We start from the raw sequence: 21,178 nt of genomic DNA on the forward strand, positions 1-21,178 counted from the left end.
TACTCCAGTGAGTGTGATATAACTTTAGCCATCTTAGTATGAGCTAAGCACTAACCCACTCCGTGAAGTGAATCGCTGTGTTTCGGAAGCCAGTCATGTCCCTATAGCACGCTAACATATACACTGCAGGTCTTAAGGAAACGTATGTGGATGTAATCAGTACTAATTAATAAAGACCTACAAGAATGCCCAACAACCATCACACAGTCCTGACAAAGTACGATGGCCCACTGGCAGCCAATACATTGATATAGTGCTCTTTTGTAAGGTACTATCAGGCAGTTGTGTGCTTTAGCACATGTACTCTAGTGTCGAAAATTAACCTACTCCCAGAGGGCCGAGTGCCTGAGACAATGCAACAGGCCGCCACGTCTTGCGTGATCAAACGACCACACTTTTTAGCCCAATCGACCCAGCAATACGCAAACATCCACTAAGCTAGTCATCACAAAGCACACACCCACCCACACACAGGGCACATCAACACACACACACCACACCCACACCAACACACACACACACACAACAAGCCACACACGACACACCACACACACACACCACACCACACACACACACCGGTGTAGCAGTGGGCCCGTGGTTGACATGCACTTGGAGCTCCTAAAGGGATTAAGTGGTAAACTGTGAAAATTTGGTAATGCTCCTGCTTATTAAGAAAAGGGCCCTAAGGGCAAGCAGGAGAGACAAGATTAATTCACTCATCTGTGTGTTGTGCTTGTGTTGTGTGTGTGGTGTGCGTGCCGGTTGTCTATTCCCCCCCTTACTTTCTCTCATTCCACTTGTTTGCCAATACGCTGATCCTTTGTCCATGTGTTCAGCAGCTCAAGCGGAGCCCCTATTGCGCAAAATTAGGCGGCACAAATATGATCTCCATGGTACCATCATCAAATTAAGTCTTTATGATTTCCTGGCATTTTTTGCCCTTGACCATAACACATGACTGGGTGGGGGGGGGAGGGGCTGTCAGCTTTACATATCAACTTAATGGGAAAATGGTTAGACTTTGGGATAGGTTCTTTAAAAGGATATTACGATTATGGTTCTTACTTCCTTAAAAGCGATCCAAAAACTCGCTGATTCATCACCTGATGTGCTTTATACTGCTTAAGTCTAGACATCTCCAATCTTGAAATATTAATACTGTCTTCTCCCACATTTGAGCCAGCTCAGAAGATTAAAGTTGAATGTTTTTATGCAAGAACATTAATGTTACCAGTGGGTCACTTATTTTACTCTATAATGACACCTTACCTCAAGCCATAACCAAATGAGATGTATAAAAGGGTCTTAAAGGCAACCACAAAACCCCTCTCTGTAATTTCTTTTTCCTCCGTATGGCTATGTTTACCAAAATGGCATTGTCCAGCGCAGAAGCTAAAGTGAATGCGTTTTAAGTCACAAAACGGCTAGAAAGGGAACAACAGCAGCGTTCAGCTTTGGCGACAAAGACGCAAGTAAAAAATATCCACGATAATGACCACTCTTCTGAATAGTCCATGGCGTTTTGTTTAACCCTCCACCGCTTCCTCATCTAGAATTATGACCATTGCTAAAGGCGCTGATCAAGACGACCAACCCCGCTTATTGAGTTGTGGGGACAAGTCCCCGGCGATGGTCAACGACTCAAATTCTGTTTTTTGTGTGATACCGTGCGTCATCACCCGGAGGATTGTAGGCCTACTTTCTAACCGATTTGACCTGGTTGAAAATTGGTGGGTGAGGGCAGTCCGGAATCTCAATGACCATTTCTGATGTGGTGGAGTGGTTAACCTGGAAATTATTGAGCGGGATGAGCGAGACAAACGTGCTCTCTCAAAATCTGACAAATAACTTTTAAACTACTTTGTCAAATCTGTAATGAAGACGAATTCAGCACTGCAACGGCCTCTTTCTCTACGGCCTTAAAAATGCTTCTCATAAAGAACGCTTGTCGTTGCAGCTGTTGATTTCGTAATAAAATTACCCGAGTCAGTCTTTCCGAATGAGCCCCATGGTATGGTCGGATTTCTCTTGAAATTCTCGGAGAGCCAGACCCACAACCCTTTCGTCTGCCGTGTTTCATTTTTTAGGGTGCCATACAGATTATCGAGCCTGCTCGGGGAGGCGTCCTTTTCAATCGCCGTCCTGCTTGCAGCCCGTCGTTCTGGGGTTGTGATGTCAAGCCTTTAAAAAACCTACCAAACTGTGGTACGCACAGCGTGTTGGAGGGTGGAGGTGGTGTGCAGCTCGACCAAAGGCGTCTGATCATGTGGAGCATGCTCCAAAAGTGTTTTTGTCATTACGTTGCCCTCAATTAAAAATGTTAGACTATCACTAAAGTAAAATGCCGGAACAATCTAGGAGTGCTTGCAATTGGATTTCTGATTATATATTAGTTTTTTTTTGGAAGGAAATCCAGCATTCTTGACCAACTGAACAGTGGAACTTTTTTTTTTTTTTAGGAACACCTACCACGCCTGTACCTCTCGATGGCATTCCTATAATTGTTCCCACAGAGGACAATTTTTTTCCTTCCTGTACCATTTCTACATTCATTCCATCTTACCCTCATTAACTCTATACACATTAGTTCCTGTTCCTCAGTGCATGTCCCATTTCCATCCCCCATCTTTCCAGCTTGATCATTTTCCCTTACCAAAAAAATTCTCTCACTCTTTTCTCTGTCCTCCCTACTTACATCGATTTCCAATCCCTTCCTCCCACACCTCTGACTTCATCGCATTATGGAATTCTTTTGAACTCACCATCCCCCTACCGTGCCTGTACCAATCTTTCCCTCCCCTCCACTATGGTGACTTTTGTGTGCAAAGTGGTTGAGTTCAAACTATTACCTTGTATTGGATAGAGACTATTGTCAATTTATGTTTCCCTCCTGGTTATGGTGGGAAAAAATACAATTAACTGATGTGTGATAGAACAAGGGCATCAGGAACGACCACCAGGTAAAAGAAAAGCTGGCTTACGATTATATACTGATTAACCAAAAGACATAAAATAAGGTGTTTGTATGGTGTGCCCATACTTTATAACATTGATGCTTTGCAGTCTGGAGGTTACACTAAAGGAGGGAAGAACAGGGAGGGGCAATCTTAGTCCGATATGCTACATTGGCAACTGGAGAGGATATGGTGAGGAGGTCCAAGGAATCACTGAAGTTCATGTAACTTTCTGATAACTCGTCCCAGAGACCGGACCTCTTTCTCTCCTGCCTGAAACCTAGCTGTCAGGTGTAGGTAAATTGATAAAATGAAAATAATAAGAAGAAAGAGGGCAGAGGCAGAGCAGGGAGAGTACTCCCGCAAAGTATCGTCTGACCAATCCAGGCCCCACAAGGGGAACCATATAACCCCGGACACAATATTGGTCTCAGTGCCTATTTTTGGGGACCTTCCATCTGTACTCGACAAGTCTCCATCATGTCCCGTGCACTTGGCTGTCACGGCTCGGAAACGCATTTCATTCTGTTTGACCCAATAATACAACACGGTGTTAAATTCATCATGGAAGTCAGTTTTGTCATTTATAGAATGATTTCCCCAACCCATTTGGTTGACCCCGGACGCGATAACGTAATTGACAGGGGAATGCCACTGGACCTTTGGCTTGTTGTCCCGTTCCGGTTCAGCTCATCCACCGCTGACTCCCGCATCCCGTTAAGGGGACGGAGCTGCGATACTGGCGACTCGTTTGTGTGATACTCACTGTGGATCCTCTCAACACAAGAGGTTAGGCAGAAAGCTGTTTAAATATCAAATTTTCTGTTTATTGGCTGAAAACAAATTGAGATGTGATCACATTCAACTGTCGTAAGTGTTGTTTTAAGCGAAAAGATTGATTGAATGTGCTTAATTAAGAATGATATAGAACACTGAAAGTGTTGGGCTAGCTGAATGTGAGTTAAAAGCGACAAACAACTAGATCGTTGTAAGAGAATTTGTTGAATAATCGGGGTGTCGTTAGGAGAGGAAAAGGGACAAATATTCCAGAAAAACGAGTAAATACGTCCCTGGGATATTGTTTGCCGAGTATGGAGACTGAGTAGAGGTACAGATAGTTCAGATGAGTGTTGGTGATTGCCACCCTTTTTCTTGTTGTGAACACCCAAAAGTCATTTCATTTAACGAATATTTGGTCAGTGTAATATTGAATTACAGGTCCACCGCGCGTGTTTTGTGCAAAGGAGTGAGAGGTCACTTTTATTAAGTTTGTAAGATTATAGAGATAAATAGCATACAACGCATCCTAGAGGGAGTCCTTAAGAACAGAAGGTATTGTTTGTTGTTGCTGTGTATTTTTTTGTGTGTGTTTGGCTTGTTAGACTTTTTTTTTTCTACTGCGTATTTGTTGTGAAATGACGACCCCTTATGGTAAAGTAGGGTAGTAGGAGGCAGTGAAAAGTACTGGTAGTAAGTAGAGGATGAACGATAGCTAAAGAATTGTGAAAGAATTGGGGAGAGAGGAGGATGGAATTGTGGCTAGAGGGGCGCCGTCCCCCGGAGAACGTGAATGAACATAGGGAATTATGAAAAAGTAGGTTGGAGTATGCGTAAAGGCAGGCAGTAGGAGGAAAGAAAGAAAATGGTTTAAATTGACTACACCAAAGTTCAGAACAGGAGTATGAAGCGCGAAAAGATAAATATGGGCGGTGGGGTTGAAATGACAAATGCAATACAAAACATTGGGATATGAACAAAACAAGAATGCGCAAAAGTATCACCAAACCTGATACAGCAACGAACAGAAAATAAAACCCGGCGTAGGCGAGCAAACCCCCGCTGGCCAACCCTCTTAAGCTCCCCCCCGCCAACCAAAACCCTTTTTATCCAGACATAAAAAACCTAAGGAATTTTCCAGCTCCACCTCACGCCGTATACAGGTCCCAACGTCATCAAAACCCACTAGTCACAACCCCAGTGGTAACTGCCCATCGTATACAAAGCTCATATAATGCATACAAATAGACGTCCCACAGGATCCTTGATACCAGGCATTAGAGGGCCGCGTAACAGGATTTAGAAATGTTTATCTAAATTTAATGGTACGCTCTCGTCAGGGGAGCAACAGCGGCTCCACCACATCCATCTTTACACAGTCCCAGCCGTCCCCATCAAAGCTAGTACCCACCCATAATTCCAGCTTCTTTTTGGGCCTAACTATAAATCCATAGAGAATTTTCACATGTCGTAAAAGGACCCCGTCCACCATCCCCACAGTACCCCACAAACTCATGCAACGATGAAGGAAGATAGCGCTTACAGTTCTACAGCATCAGGGAAAGTGTTGGCCACAGACAGAAGCTCTAGCTAGGTCTGAGTGAAAGGACTACAAAAACGACATAAACCAGGCCCAGACTCGATACACAAATTCCCCTCAAGACTTTTTGTGTTTAGCAGACACATTTAAAGGCTCATTTACCAACGGGACCCTGAAAAAGACGAAGTTTGCTTGCGAAGAATATTCACCTGAATACGTGAAGACTTACCAAAGGTTCAGAAGAGATAAAGACACAAGATGAAACTATGCGTCTAATCATGTACTTGAGCTCAGTGAGGGAGAGCCACGGCGCCACACACCATATTCTGGCTACAATGACCACCAACTCCGCCCGTAGGAGGAGAGGAGGTCTGTTGATGTACACCCCTTAACAGTTTTGGTGACTTGGATGCCCTGTGTGCAAAACTCCCCTCCCTGACAGAGGGCTGAAGCATTTCCTCACAGCTTTCCCTAGTCTTACCGACGCAGGATGACAGGCTGTTGGTTTTGGGCGCTCGTCAGAGCATATTGGGTAGGAGTAATGGGAGCAGATAATCTAGTTCTGCCCGTCACCAACGTGGGACTGGACCCACTGTTCCACGCATCAGTTGCCATGTTCATTCAGCATACCCCGGCATTTGGGCTGAAGCTGCACCGCATGTATCCACAAGTTTTGGTGATCATGCAGCATGGCTAATGATTTTAAAAAAAGCCTAAGTGATCGAAAATTTTGATGCCTAGTGCATATCGATCAACAAAAGATGTTCTGGCTCTGCTGCCATGAGGCACCGTGGTACCCAGTCGCCGCCACAGTGGCGCTGTTCCGTCCATGGGTACTAGGGGGATTACCCACACAGTTCAGACAAAGTAGGAGGAGTAGTAAGGTCCTGCAAACAATTACCGATGCAACCTGGGGCGAGAATGTGCGTCATTCCTGTCATAAACCCCAAAAAGGAGCATAGCACACAAGATGAAATTAAAAGACCTACACACGCAATTGTTAAAGAAAACAACTGAATAATTAAACAAGCCCAACCACCCAGCCAACGGCGAACCAAATCGACAGTCTCGCCAGAACCCCCCACCATCAGAAGCCCCTCTACAGTGCAGACATGCTGTCTTTTTATGCTGGCCGCACAGGAAATAACAGCCGCTCACATATCTTCCTGACAGATACCACAGAAACTCATCGCTGATCTACACCAGCAACTCACCCTGCCCCCTCTCCTATGGACAACAGAGGGCCGGAGTAAACCAGAGCACGCCGCCTTCTCTGATCCTCAAAAGTTGCCTAGCAAGGGCAGAGACAACTCACCCTTCCACCCTACACTCCCTCCCATTTCGAATGATGTTTCTGAAAACAATGGCTCTTTTTCATGCCCGTTTATTTCAGAAAAAAAGGCGGAGACGACATTACTGAATGTATCCACTCATCATAATGCTGGATACAGTCAGTAGGACCTATGAATGGAATCAGTGGCAGGCGGAGCGGCGCGCTACAAAAAGCTTCAAGAGTATGGATATGTGAGGTCCTCACAAGGAAAGATGCAGCATCAGTCCCGTATGTGCCGAATTTTTTGCTACCTGGGCCACCGACCAACACATTAAAGGATAAAACGGTACTCTCCTGAATCTGACTTAGGGCTGTGGTGGCCACCCCCAATTTGAGACATGGTGACACATTTTTGTCAGGAAATGCAGGGTGTGTGGAGAGCCTAATGTCAAAACATACACCACACTAAAAGTGAGCGTACCCCGTCCCCCCAAGCTGAGTGTATTTCAAGATATCAGTATAGAATTATACTTATAGTGGGCCGCAGAAAAATGTTGTAGGGAGAAAAGGTTATCCTTCTGGTGAATGGTAAGATCACACCAGATTCTTCTCCTAGGATGGAGTAGAAGCCATTCCCCCACCGGAAAGAAGGGGGAAGAAAAAAAACGCAAAACCAGTGGTGAAATGTCTCAAAAACATGAACATCCCATCCAGAGTTATGGGGTCGCCCAGGGCGAATAAGGGTCAGAGTAATGGCAACACATTGTAACCACAAAAGCGCTGCATATAGAAGTAGCACAGTCCCTGGGATCACCTCATGCCTTCGGATCAGGTTATATCATATTCCACAGTCACAAGGGAAGTGTTGAGACGAGGAGCAAACCCATGCACATTGAACGGGGCTAAGATAGTAAGGCATTTGCAAGGAAGACTAAGTTACATAGGGTAGAAGCGCTCCCCATTGGCCCTCATGGCTATTGACGGATCCTCAGGAAGTACGAAGAAACACATTGACCCCACATGAAATAATAGACAGGGAGAACAATGCCAAGAGACCTCCACAGATGGAGGTCCCATGCCCAAGTTAGATGTTCAGCATTTTATTATTATGAAAATGACAGACTATATGAGGAAGCTAAATCTCTGGTTTCATCCCTTTCTACGCAGGTCAGATTGGCGGAACAGTGAAAACCACGCAGGTGGAATGCCAACTCACCTGCACATTATAGGCGACTCTTGGGTCAGGGTCAAGTTCACAAGAGGAAGTGGACAGGCCCCCCAGGTTGGTCGGGCCTTACGAAGTAAGGGAGGTTACCTACAGTCACACTCGGAAGAGTAGCTACCATATTAAAGGTAAAAAAAGGAGCACCTTGGCACCACCTGACAGCCTTTTGCCGCATCCGCACCTGGGCCTAGCCTTGCCCATAGGCAGGAAATTAGAAAAGCAATCCAAATGTATAGATGGAAGGAGTTTTTGGCGGGGAACTAGCCCCCACATAAGTACAAATCCATACTTGGAATGCAAGGGGTTTTGGGCAACAAGACAACATTTGTCCTAGCAGTATGCGTAGTAGTGGGAGTTGCAGCCTAAGTTCGGGGGTTTTGAACTGCGTATGGGGACCGAGACCACAAAGCATACAATTACCCGGTATGTCCAACCCCTCATCGGAACAAGGAATGAACTAGACTAGGTAGAAAAGCAGAGCATTTGGCGGCCGTAGTGAAGCAACAATCCCTAAGGGCGGCCCATCCCCAAGGTGCGGGTGCCCAGATTGGTACATCATCACCCTATGTGAGAGACTCAACCACGTCATTTACCTTTGATTTTTGTGTCAGGGCTTATCGACTACTGCTGGGGTATAATATTTCTTTTTTCCGACAAAAACCACAGATGTTGTACACTGTGGACGACTAACAAATGTAGAGGACTGTGAAAGAGCTCTGTCCGGACAGGTTAAACAGGTAGTCCTATCTTTGGAGACAGCTGTATGACCGTGTTGTGGACAACAGCGGAGGTTGTCAACCATTGTCTAGGTATGACAGACAAAAGAGATTTGGTGGGTACAACAAGATTAATGGGAGAGAATCAGTAGTCTATACAGCGGTACTATATGTTCATACCACCACGAAAATCCATACCCCCGGTCGAAATAGAGCAAGTTGGGAGCAGGCACGGTCAATGTGTGGATGTTAGCCGCTACAGGTGTAATGGATCGCATGGAATGACCAGATAAACCCCCCGCAGATAAAGTCTTTTTGGATCCGCCTCAACGCACGACAACCGAATGACCCAGACAGGGCACGAGACTACAGTACAACCACGCCCCTGAGGAGAGACGTAATATTGCAGGAACCCCTTTCAATTCTCTAAAATGAGGGGGAAGATGTGTTGAGGTTCTATAGCAGGTGCAGGCCCAGGACAATTTATGATCAGGTGGCTAATTCCACGACTTCCACAGAAACAAACACATTGGAAGGGTGCTTGGCTGTGACCACGCTGACCATCATGTTCACTAACCCCGGGAACCCACGTTTTTCCGAATGAACCCAGCAGAATATGCATGCATGTTTGCAACTTCACACACTCTAGGACAGCGCCCGCAATTACTTCTACCCTACTCCCCTTTCCCACCAAGGACGTTGAAAACAGGGTAGTTTAAACCGGCCAATAAAAGGGGGAGGGTGCCAAGCTATCACTGTTTCAATCTCACCGGATCAAGCAAGCCCACAATCAAAACTAGGTGATTAATACCCCCATACTGGTTTAATACAACGTACAAACAAAACAGCCCTATGCCACAGTGGCTAGAATAGGACTATTCTACTATTTGGTGGTCTTAGCCTGTACTCCCCAGATAAGTTCCCAAATGCAAACGTCAGGAGTTTGGTGCTAAGGTTAGATTAGCTATGCCCATAATCGTTGTGGGAGTAGAAGTCCACTAATAACCACCATAAGGCTGTTCACTGACCGAGATAAAGAGACGGGACGCAGGCCCGTATATGCAAGGCCCAAGTCTTTTTGATCCATAGGGCCGGAACCCCAAATTCCTATAAGAAGCATATGAGGTTCCTAAAGGGGTGTCACCGCATGAATACAAATTGGCAGAAATCAACATAGCCGCAGGATTTGGAATATACCACGGAGCTGATTCAGCCATCTTCCCCGTCACTCCCAGCAAAAATGTAGATAGGATAAATTATTGGCATTAACCTGTTTTACCTTGAGCAATGCACTAGGATGCCATCGAGGTGCCTGGCCGAGCCGCTGCCCCAACGTCCCCCCTCATGGCGCTCCCGAATCGGATGCGCCTGGACATGCTGTTGGTTGAAAAGAGGATCTGTTCATGTTCGGGTCATAGATGTGCGTATCGGTCATCCACCTAACAACACTGCCTGCCCCTGTGTGGGGGGCCTTCCGGATGGGAATGGTCCTCCAGGGCTTTGAACCAAAACTTCGAGCCCTTTTCCCAGGAGGAATGCATGAGCGCCTCAGTGTATCAAATCCATTGAGGGGTGGATTGACAAAACCTTTTTGGCAAAATGGAGAAATCTTCATCACTAGCTTGTTTTGACCTCTATTAGCTCTTTTTTCCTCGCTATTCTAGTTTACCCTGGTGTGATTTTTGCGTGTGCCCTGCCTGCTGACCATGACATCCCGCTCATCACTACTGCCCTTGTCCAAAGAACAAGACGCCGCCTGATTCCCTATCCGCTGGGAACATGCCGGCCATTACTCACCATGCCAGATGACGGGGAGGCTGTTGGTGCACTGAGTCGTGTAACACGTGTTCGCAACCCAGTAGGTCGCAAGGGGGTCAAATTTGTGGGGAAACATACTACAATGACTGACGGTGGTGATTAACTGGCACATCGAGTAACGGCCGACGTAAAAGCTGCTTAGAGTATTACGGATTACACCAACCGAACTAAAAAGAGTGTTGTGATGTGTGACATATTATCCAATGCTGCTTTTTGCAGCTGGTTCGCTAAGGAGGGGATAGACACAGTGAGGGCAATCTTAGTCAGATATGCTACAGTGGGCACGGGGGAGGATGATGGTGAGCCAAGTCGAAGTTGCCGGCTGTCTGATAACTCCCAGAGACAGGACATACAAAGAAGTGAGTGAACATAGCTGTCCGGTGTGAAGTAAATGATAATGAAAATAATAAGAAAGAAAGATGGGAAGAGGAGAGCAGGGATAGTAACCCAGGCAACAGTAATAGCTGACCAATCAGGCCCCACAATGGGAACCAATATAACCTGGCACAAATTATTGTCTAAGTGCCTTTTTGGGGGACCTCTGTACTATACAAGTCTCCATAGGTCTGTGGCACGTGTAACTGCTCGGAAACGCATTCATCTGTTGACCACAAGACTAAACCTGTTTAATTCATCAGGAGTACAGTTGTCAGTTTTATAGAAGGATTTCCCCCACATCAGTATGGTCATGGTAAGCCATTTGTTGCAGAGGTGTAATCCAAAAGCTGTGATGTTAATTCATATGTTCTCTTCTGTCTGTACCCCATCTTGGTTGTCCCTTTTACTCAGCACGTGTGTGGTGTAGTGTGTGCTGTGGGTGTGTGTTGTGTTTGTGTGTCTGCGGCTGTTACTAAGCGACCCATCATCACCAGCAATATCTGCAAGGGGGAAAAAGACTCACAGGAACCTAGACAACTGTTGAAAAACCACTGGGGTGCCCCATATGTTGTGCTCTCATAGGCAAGAAACTGCCTAAAAAATTAAGTTTGCCTCATGTCCTGTCTCGTATACAGACTTGTACCAAAATATTGTCAATTAACCTGTTTTAACAGTCTATCATGTTTGGCTGCATTTTGTCCTACGATTGTTCATAAACACACCAATTTTTTCACTGCACTGCCCTGTAACAGCAAGCATACAGTGAGACCTAACAACCCAGTACATCATTATACTCAATGAGGATCAAACATCTCAGGGGCCGACCAGCAGAGGTCCTTCTTTCCCAAGCATGACCATTAATATTTTTAGTTAGGATCATCAGTACTCCACCTTATTGTTCTCAAACTAGTGCTACGTGAGGCGTCCATTTGTTTACACTTGGCCGTCAACAACAAAAAAAAAACCCCCAAAAACGCCAGATCCAGAGTGAAAAGCCGGAGTAGTGTGTTGAGACCATGTATAGTTGTAATTATTCACTATGTATTGCTTCTCTTCCCAAAGATATAGTACCTCAAAGTTTGTCCTGCTGTTGCGATGACTAAAACGTCAGCATGCGAGACAATCTATTTCCCGTTTTATCACTGTGTATTCTCCCTGACTTCTGTGGGAGCAGGTAGTGGCAGCTACTGTCAGAGCGTGAGCCGATGCATGACGATTTGTTTGAAGGGCTTTAGAGTTTGACAAGAATTGACGAAGAAATCAAATGCTCCTGGCGAGATCAAAGCGAGGTGCCATCGGGTAGACAGCAGTCGCAGTCTAGATCACTTGGACACACAGTACAGTCTGAGCGTTTTTCACAGTGCAGACAGAGTAACGAGGGGGGGAAAGTGTTAGGGTATGAAAGAGAGAAGGGAAGAAGAAAACGAGAGACGGAGAAGACTGGACACAATCTAGGGAGGGCGAGCGGAGGACACCGGACGTCTTGGAGAAGGCTTCAATCCCATCATTCTAGGGCATAGACAAAAGGGCTCGGTTATTTTACGCTTTATAACTAGTTTTTAACGTTTATCACATCTTTTATCTTTTGTATCTGCCTTTCGCGTCTCGCGCATCTCACTCTCCCGCATTCTGTCTTCCTACTTCCTGATGTCATTGCAGTCCCCATAACCTTATTTATCTCCTCGTCTCGGTTCAATTTTTCATGCGCACTCGTCTCCCTCCCTGCCTTGCCCCGAGTATCGTTCTCATTGAGACTCTATTTATCTCTTATTGATAGATCTTGTACTTTCAACGCACCATTATACATCCACTTGCCGCCTTTTCTGATGTGACACCCCCCCTTATCATCTGGCACTTTTCCATTTGCTTGTCAATCTCCGCCCCTCCCCTCCCCCCTCCCCTCCTCCCTCCCTCCGCCCTCCAAGGGAGTGTGCTGTGTTTTACCCTTGTAGTCTGCAGCTTTTTTTCTCTTAGAAGCTTGTCATCTCATTATCCCATTACAGGGACCTACGCTTGCTCCTCGACTTTCCCCTCAAATCATCATTGTGTTTCCAGTGCTCTCCTGTTTTTTGTTTAGAAACATGAGGAAAACGATTTATTTTCTTTACATGCAATACATGTTTGCGATACTGGGGCCACCATAGAAGGAAGATATAGTACTTGGCTAAACCTTGAATTGCAGTAATTTTTTGTCTCAATTCAAATTGTTAATAGATTGGTGCTGGGCCTTGGACTAAGGACGATCTCGAGCTAGTCTAATTTTCTATAATGGCACTTAATAATCAACATAACTGAAAGTGCTGCATCATCATCTAGGTACTCAAAAGCTCGGTTATGTCACACAGAGAAAATGTTTCTTTACTTTACTAATAATAAACGGAGGATTCATTTCATCATGGCAAAAATAGGACTCTTCGGACCTTTTCAACCCACAATGTTCAAGAAGCCGCTGGTTCTGAGCAGGTTTCATTAGAATAAGCTTAGTTGCGCAACCTAACAATGCTCAGCACAAAGTCTAATTTTCTGTTTTAAAGTTTTTAAACACATACCGTAGAGAACAACGGATCTGAAAATAACACACAACACACTTTGAGTCCCTCGTCTAACATTAACGGAGCGTTCCGGTACACCGTACAGCCAACCAAAGTTGCTTCAGTTTCGCTGTGTTACAGCTAGGACACCACGTACGGACGTCCGCCCCCATATTGTACAGTATAGCTTCAGAGTATTACACAGACTTTAGCAAACCAGTAACAAGGCAAGATTCCATCCCATAACTAGAGTCCTGGGTAGTGCTGTAGTTATTAGTTGCCAGTGCCATTTTTGTAATTGGTATGCTAGTAGGTGAAATATTGCCTGCTGCTGGCAATGGATACCAACTTAGTATAAATAAATGAGGATGGGCCACGGACACTCTGCAAAAGTCATCCAGTCCTCTGAGCTTAGACATCCCCATTTTATTCTAACAACCCAGTGAAGAACACCAATCAAATTAACTGCTATACTGTGACTAAATGCTAAGTGTTTCTGGATCATGTAAAAGGAAGGTAAACAACACCAGTGGGCTTAAATGAGCTGCCAAAAGCGGACACAAACACTGGCGTATTAAGAGAGTGCGTTCGGCGGTGGAGCTGTTATTCCTCTCTTAGTGACAAGTTTTCTAGACCTGCCAAAAAAAAAGCTGATGTGTGTTGATGAATCAGTCAGTTATCCTCGATGTCCCATCTTCTTGCTGCTTGTAGTAAATTGCAGAACTAGCACCAGATAAACCAAGGGTATGATTAACACAAACCAAAACATCACAAATTGCCTCCAAAATGTCAATAGTTTAACCTTTGTTACTTTTTTTTTCTGCTCTTTACATGATCTAAACTGATACAGTTTACAGTTACATTATCCAGAGGCTTGCAATATGTTACAACATTGTAAGAAAAAAAAAGAGGGAAACGAAAAGTTGCTATCCTCACAGCTGGTAAAAGACCAGAGGTTAGATCATTAGAAGAAAGACCAGAGGACATGATATACAAACAGGGCAAAGGGGAAAAGGACAAGCAGTAACTGAAGTATCCCAATGACAAAAAGTGGCAGAGCACCAGCAGTGAGTAGCGTAGAAGCCCAAACAAGGACTGGTAAAGTACGAAGAGAGCATTTACTGTGTTTTAAAGATAAAGGAAGGTACAGCGTATTAAGGCAGGAGGGGGTGTGGGAGCAGAGAGGTGTACTGAAGATAGATGAGCTAAATAAAGTGTTAACAGTGAGAATACAAGTAGACAGAACAGTGGAAAGCAAGTGAAACGATGACAGCAAAGACAAGAGATTGGGTTTGGGGAAAAGAGTGGATTTTTAGAAAGATATAAATAAATGCACAGTTGAGAGATAAATGCGATGAAAAGGTTGAGAGCAGGAAAAAAAAAAGACGACAGCTGCAGAAAACAGATGGAGCATAGAAAACACATTAGGAAAGAACTTGGGTCAAAAGTCTACAAATGCTTGGAGATAAAGGATAAAAAAGAGGAGGGGAAACCACAGTAAGTTGAAAATAAAAATGGGGAATTCGTGTTAAAGTCAAATGGATAAAAGGACAGATGACAATGGAAAGACAATATGGAAAAAGCACAATAGTAAAAAGAAGAACATACAAAAACAAAAAGAATAAGGGATGAGGAGCATACTTCACAACACAAGAAACAGAGAGGAGACGAAAAATGAATAAGGAGAGCAAGAACCAAGACAATAGCACAGACAAGAGGAAAGGAAGGAGTAGGACCATATGGACAAATCAGGGGAGGAAGGGACCGAGTAATGGGAGAAATAAACGAGAATAAATAGGAGCAGTGAAACATGGAGGTCGGAGTGAACAAAAGAGATCAACAGTCGAGAAGGTGCGCAGAGAGACAGAACGACAGTGGTGAAAAGAGAGTTTGAAGGTAGTAAGGACATCATAAAAAGAGGTAGAGGACGCAAGGAGGACAAAGACTTAAAGCTGCGCAGACAGGAGTAAACACAATCCCATCACTGCTCTCCACATCACATCTCCCCAAACCAGCCATCCTCCTCCTGAATGCTGATCCTCCAATTCTAATTCTTCTACAATCCCATCGCTGTGCCTTTTGTATTTTTCCTCCTCTGTCTCATCTTGCTCCGTATTTGGGTCATTTCCCCTGCTGTTGTTTGCCGTTGTAGTTAGTCTCATAAAAAATTGTTGCCAAATCATTATCACTTTCATTGTTTTGGTCAGTTTACGCAGTACTATGAGAGATGGTGTATGGATTCTGACTATCTGGCTAGCTTAACAAGCCGGTTACTGTACCTTGCATTTTTTAAATTACATTGAAGCAGTTTTTTCTCTTAGAACTGTCATATCATATCTACATTGCCAGGCCCGCTTGCTCCTCCGACCTTCTCCCTCAATCCAGTCATTGTGTTTCAGTTGCTCTCCTTTTTTGTTTTAAGCAACAATGAAAACGATTAATGTTTTCTTCTCTACGGCTAAGTACATGTCATGCAGAAAAAACACTTTTCTCACTGGGGCCACATGAGGAAAGATATAGTACGTAGTACACTTGAATACTGCAGTAAGGTGTCCCCGCTTGCCTACACCGACTCCTTCCTCCCCTCCAATCATCATTGTGTTTTCCCATTTACCACTTCTAGAGAGTTGGTATGGCTCGAATATCACGTGTCTAGCTTATACAAAGCGTGTTACTGTACTTGCATTTTTGAAAGTCCCTTGAATGGCGTGCTGATCCTTCTTCGTTTAAATGTTATAGAAGAATTATTCAACTCTGTACTTGTCTGGAAAACTTGGTGAAACTTGTTGTTAATTATATAACAGCGGTCCTATCACTAAAAAACCCTTTCCTTTTTCCCCAGGACAATTTCAATACAGAAGTTTTTTAACTGCTTAGAGAAGTGACAACTTTATTTTTTCAATGGCAAATAAGCCACATTGCAGGAACAGAATAAACATATGCATAAACGAGACTACTAGTGAACATTGAACATCAGCTCACTCTTCAAATAAAGCTCAGCAGAGGTACTGTCCTCTGTACTTCCTGCTGAGAGGTGTCAACCTGCTAAAGAAACATGCCGGGTCACTTCGTACACCGTCTCAACTGAGTCCCACGCTTCCTCAAAATATGGTACGCTGTCTGCCACTGAAAGGACAAGGAGAAACCATCATTGGCTCGCTGAGAAAAGTGGGCGGACTTCATTCTGGCCCTCCTCTCTTCAGTGAACTGGACGCCTACAGACCTTGTAGGGGGCCAGGAAGATTGTAGCCACCCTACAGCACTCGACGAGAAACAGTCGTCACTCTCCCCTCCGGCAGGATGGAGGTCCCTCAGGACAAAAAAACCCATACACACAAAACGGTTCCCACCCCCCCCCCCCCCCCCCCCCCGACTACTGGCCTCATACAACAAGGGCCGGACTCTTATGTAAACCACCCTGACGTTAAGTGTTTGCAGTAATCGTATAGTAAATCCTTTACTATGGGCTTAAGTGCAAAACCTTTAATGCCAATGCGGCAATAATTCGCCATTCCTTGACAACTGCACACCCTGAAACATGTTCCCTATATAGTATAGTAAATCTTCTTATCTTGCTTATATGATGTCTTTAAAGTTTGACATTATTTATATATTAACAGCCTTTTATGCACCCTTCGTGCCCAATTAAAGCTCAAGGTACGTTCTTACAAATGTTCTGGAGTGCTTCTCTGTTCTCTCATACGGAAATCACCATATTGATTAATGTCTACTGTTCCATGATTACTGTCATGATGTTTGAATTATGAATGACCTGTCAGCTTCCAGCCCTCTAAAGTTCCACAAACGTGCTGTGTTGTTGGACAGCTGCTAAGAAGATGATTGCACCCTTGGAAGACACCTATCATTCAGCTTCTTCATGGATCCTTTCTTTTGTTTGGATTCAACGTACAGGAGAACTCTGACGTCTACGTGTGGTGGTGGAGCCCAGGACGACTTTGGAGACTTGGCCCAGGCATTGTGAGTCCTTGAACGGCAATGCTTGTAGTCTTGTTCTTTGTTTGTGTGTGTATTGGTCCCTTTCTGTTGTCTGTGTTTGTGGGTGTCCTGTTATCTGAGTGTTTGTTTTTGTCTCCCTACCTCCGCGTTTTCCTCTCTGTGACTTTTGTTTGCCGGGACATCTTCCTATTCCAGTGTTTCGTTTGTAACTGTGTTAATGTTATGGTTAATTTTTTTTCGAATATAAAAGTATAACTTTGATAAAAAAAAAAATACTTAACATGCACTCAAGTGACGGACTAAGTCCAACACAACAAATCCAAATTCTGTTACAAGTAATTTTTAGATTTGGAGGCTCGGGAGATCTAAAGCTACGATATACCACACCCTAACAGCTATAGGCCGCCTTGTCCTTCAGTGTCCTGTTCAGGTCCAGTCAATACACACAGGACCCACATCAGACAACCTGAAGCTGTGGGAGACATTAGGCCTGACCTGATAAATCAAAACTGTATGAATAGCCTTTTTAAGTAGCTTCACAGCGCTGCAATGCTCTCCTTTCCCTTCCTGAGCCTCTCATGTTTACGCTTGTGGTGATCGCAATGTGCTCTAGGTGCCCAAACTAACATTTGTGAGAAAGAATTGGTGCAGAGAATTGTGAATCATTTAAGTCTCAAAAAATTGTGTGGCATTAATATTTTTCCGCGACTCTTGGCAGGCCTAGGTGCATGAGCAAGGAGTGACAAGCATTTGTTTTAGGCAACTCTTGTCATGGTGTCTGCTACAGTGGGCTCTCTGGTGAACTGCGCGGAGTACGTTTACATGCTCACAATAAAAGCCTTTGTCAAGTTTTAGTACGTCTTTCCTGTGTTTGTAGCACGTTAACATCAGTCCTTATGTGTGTTCAACTAGCGCAACTCAAGTCAGCTAAACGGGACAATCTATGATGCATTGCACAGTTATAACAATCTACCACTACTTGTACATAAACTGCATGTTTATGTGTCAGAAGTTAATGAAAAATGGGGTGATAAAGGACCGCGACCAAATACATTTCTTTTTTTCGAAGCAGTAAAAAAAACAACACAAAGTTTTTGGAGAGATAGAAAACGCTACGGCATGGAGAAAAGTGATCAAACTCTGAAAGAATTTTTCACATACTAAATGATCCAATCTAACAATGATCCAGTTGTTATAACTTCGATTACTGAACATTATTATTGGCTCTAAGTTGTAACAAGATGGAAAAAATATTTAATATTGTATTTAGTCCCTGTATTTGGATTACAGTAGTGTCTTTTTCCTTTCCTTTTACCCTGTCCCCATCAAACTTACATCTGTTTTGTGTGTCTTTAATGCTTCTTACCTTTGTGGACCTCGTTTCAATTCTCTCTTCATTTTCCCTTCTACTACTTGGGCGGACTCATCTCTCATAGTCTCGGGCACTAATGTCTTAATCCACGTGTTTCTTCTCTGTTGTCTCACCACTTCCTCACTCAGTCCCTCCTGCCTCAAACACAAATCCCAGTCCCTATTCAACCTTCTAACATCCTCTGGGAAAGATGCTGAAACCATCTCTGCAGGGGGGGGGGGGGACACTGCTTCATATTCCTGGCAGTACACACCCCAACAATTCCCCACACCCCAAACATTCCCTCCAGGAGTTTTGCAAACAGCCATTGATGCTGCGGTGTCTAGAGCAGTTTGAGGGGTAGGTGCCTTGTCAAAGGACATTCCAATGAGATGAAGGAAACCCCTCACTGTCTTTTCTGCCACGCTGGCCATGTCATCATCCTCATTCTACCACTCCCTCTCTTATCCTAGTAAGCATCTCATTCAACACACTCCGCGTCTCATCCTGGTCCCACCATCACAGCTTTGTTCTATCCACCCTTCACTCAACCTCCTCCATCACTGTCTACTCCCCTTAGAGCCCTCCCATGCTCTCCTCTCCCTCCTTTCCCCACACATGCTTTATTAATCGTGTGAGTGGGGCTATGATAATGAAGTGATTTGGATTTTTTTTTTTTTGTAGAGGAACCGGGATCGAGCGAAGATGCGAGGGAAAGAAATGGAGAATAAGAGTAGAAGTTTACTCATAAGCAGGCTGCTATGCTGTTATTCAGAGGGATTAAAATCTTCGTTCATCAGTTTGTCAAAAACAACCAAGCACACCCATCACATCCTCCAAGCGTGGTCGGCAATTAAGCGAGATTTTCTGAAAGCCTTACAGGACGTTATTCTAGTGGAGAAGTCAACATTGTAGGTGATTAGATCAGTTTTTACGTGATTTGTTTGGGCTTTTCTCAATCACATTGGCTAAATAAGTTCTCTGCTTTGTTTAACCATGACGTAGGAGAACATGTTATTAGGCATGTTATTTGTCTAGGGGGCTTCTGATTTTAAGATAAAAAATTACACAACACTGTACACACCTGGAGCTTTTCTGGGACATGGATAAGACTGCACTAAAATCAAACACTGTAAAGGATTATGTAGTTATGTGCATTTTTCTCCATACGTAGTCAGCAAACTGAATAGGAATACAACAAAAATCCAGAGCCTCTTGTGGAACTTCCGCCAAACACTATCTCTTATTCAATCCTATCGATTATAATCAGACCAAACTTTTTACTTTGATCGTCAGAATATTTTGTTTCCTAGAAAACTGTTCCAAGCTGCAATTTCTAAATAGCCTTTTTATTTAATAAAGCATTGACATACCTGTTGTCTAAGATATTATGCTTCACAAGTCGTGAATCAAGCAGTAAAACGACGTAATGGTTCTTCTCATCGCAAGACAACCGTAAAACCAGGTGAGACGCACTCGCCTAAAACGTATGCTGTCACCAACGTAAATGATAATTTGGAGGCAGTTCTCGTGTATTATGAAACAACTCAACACTGTTACGGATGGTCTTCTCTTCGAACATGACTTAGAATTATAATATATTTCAGTACTTACTTCCTGTCACAGAGCAGGTAGTAGGGGCGGCAAGCATATCCTCCAATGAAACGAATTATTGACTTCAAACAAGACACCTCAGCATTTGGGACAACAAAGAGCCGAGGGGAACAAAAAACATCACAACTGATAACAATAAACAAAGTGTTTGTTTATTTGTTTTATACGGATTAGTTCTTGTGTATATACCATTCCACGCAGTGGTTTTTGTATCAAGTGGTCTGCAAAACCTTCCAACCAACCACATTAATAATACACAGGTGAGACTTGAGTCTTCACAAAAACACAACTAACTGGCTACCTGGAAAAGAACCAATCAAAGGTGAACACACCACCTTTACAGTGATATTACATAACCACTCAATCTGTTTCCCATTTAATCATGTAATGAAAGCTGATTACATGAGGAAAAACAAGACATCCATAACCTGACTTTGCCCCTCTTTAGCTACAATGGCTTCCCTCGTGGTAAGCAAGGTGCATACATATAAAAAATGGACACTAGGACTATAACATTAGTTTGTGGTTAATATCACAAAATAATCATGATAAGTAATAGTGCGATTATTATTAATGTGATCACTTAATTGGCCATACACTCGTGGGCCCATCTAAAACACAAGCACTAGAAAGCCCTAACTTAGAGGACTTACAATTACAATATGTCTTGCCCTGATTTTTTTTATTCCCACATTATACTGTAAACCAACAAGAAATACGGGATCTTTACCTGCGCACTCCTCTGAAGGAACATACATTACAGGTAAACCGCACTCCGAGACGGGAAAAGAGAGGGATTGGAGAAAGCAACATTGTCTCAAATTGACTAATGGGGCTTTACCAAGTTTAACTAAGCTAATATGCCCACTGTTACACGAAGCTTTACACTAATCATAATACATTTTGGGGATGTTAACAAGTAACCATTTAAACTGACAGTAAAGAATTTCGTTCAGGTTACAACACAGTTGAAACATTATTGTGTGCTGTTTCTGCTAGATTGTGGCTTCACCAACGGCCACGTAAACACGTCACTATAGTCGT

The 21,178-nt window shown here is 43.9% G+C and overlaps 1 protein-coding gene and 1 long non-coding RNA gene across 2 annotated transcripts in view; one reads left to right on the forward strand and one right to left on the reverse strand.

The window, feature by feature from the left end:
* Nucleotides 1-21,178, reverse strand: part of man1a2 (mannosidase, alpha, class 1A, member 2) — a 151,946-nt gene that overhangs the window by 53,056 nt on the left and 77,712 nt on the right. The window lies entirely within an intron of this gene.
* Nucleotides 3,144-10,906, forward strand: LOC116689355 (uncharacterized). The gene is made up of 3 exons (XR_004331976.1): nucleotides 3,144-3,196; nucleotides 3,304-3,308; nucleotides 10,646-10,906. It is a non-coding gene; the product is annotated as an uncharacterized LOC116689355 (long non-coding RNA).

This window comes from Etheostoma spectabile, chromosome 5 (genome assembly GCF_008692095.1).
Source record: "Etheostoma spectabile isolate EspeVRDwgs_2016 chromosome 5, UIUC_Espe_1.0, whole genome shotgun sequence".
In the NCBI taxonomy this organism is placed as follows: domain Eukaryota; kingdom Metazoa; phylum Chordata; class Actinopteri; order Perciformes; family Percidae; genus Etheostoma; species Etheostoma spectabile.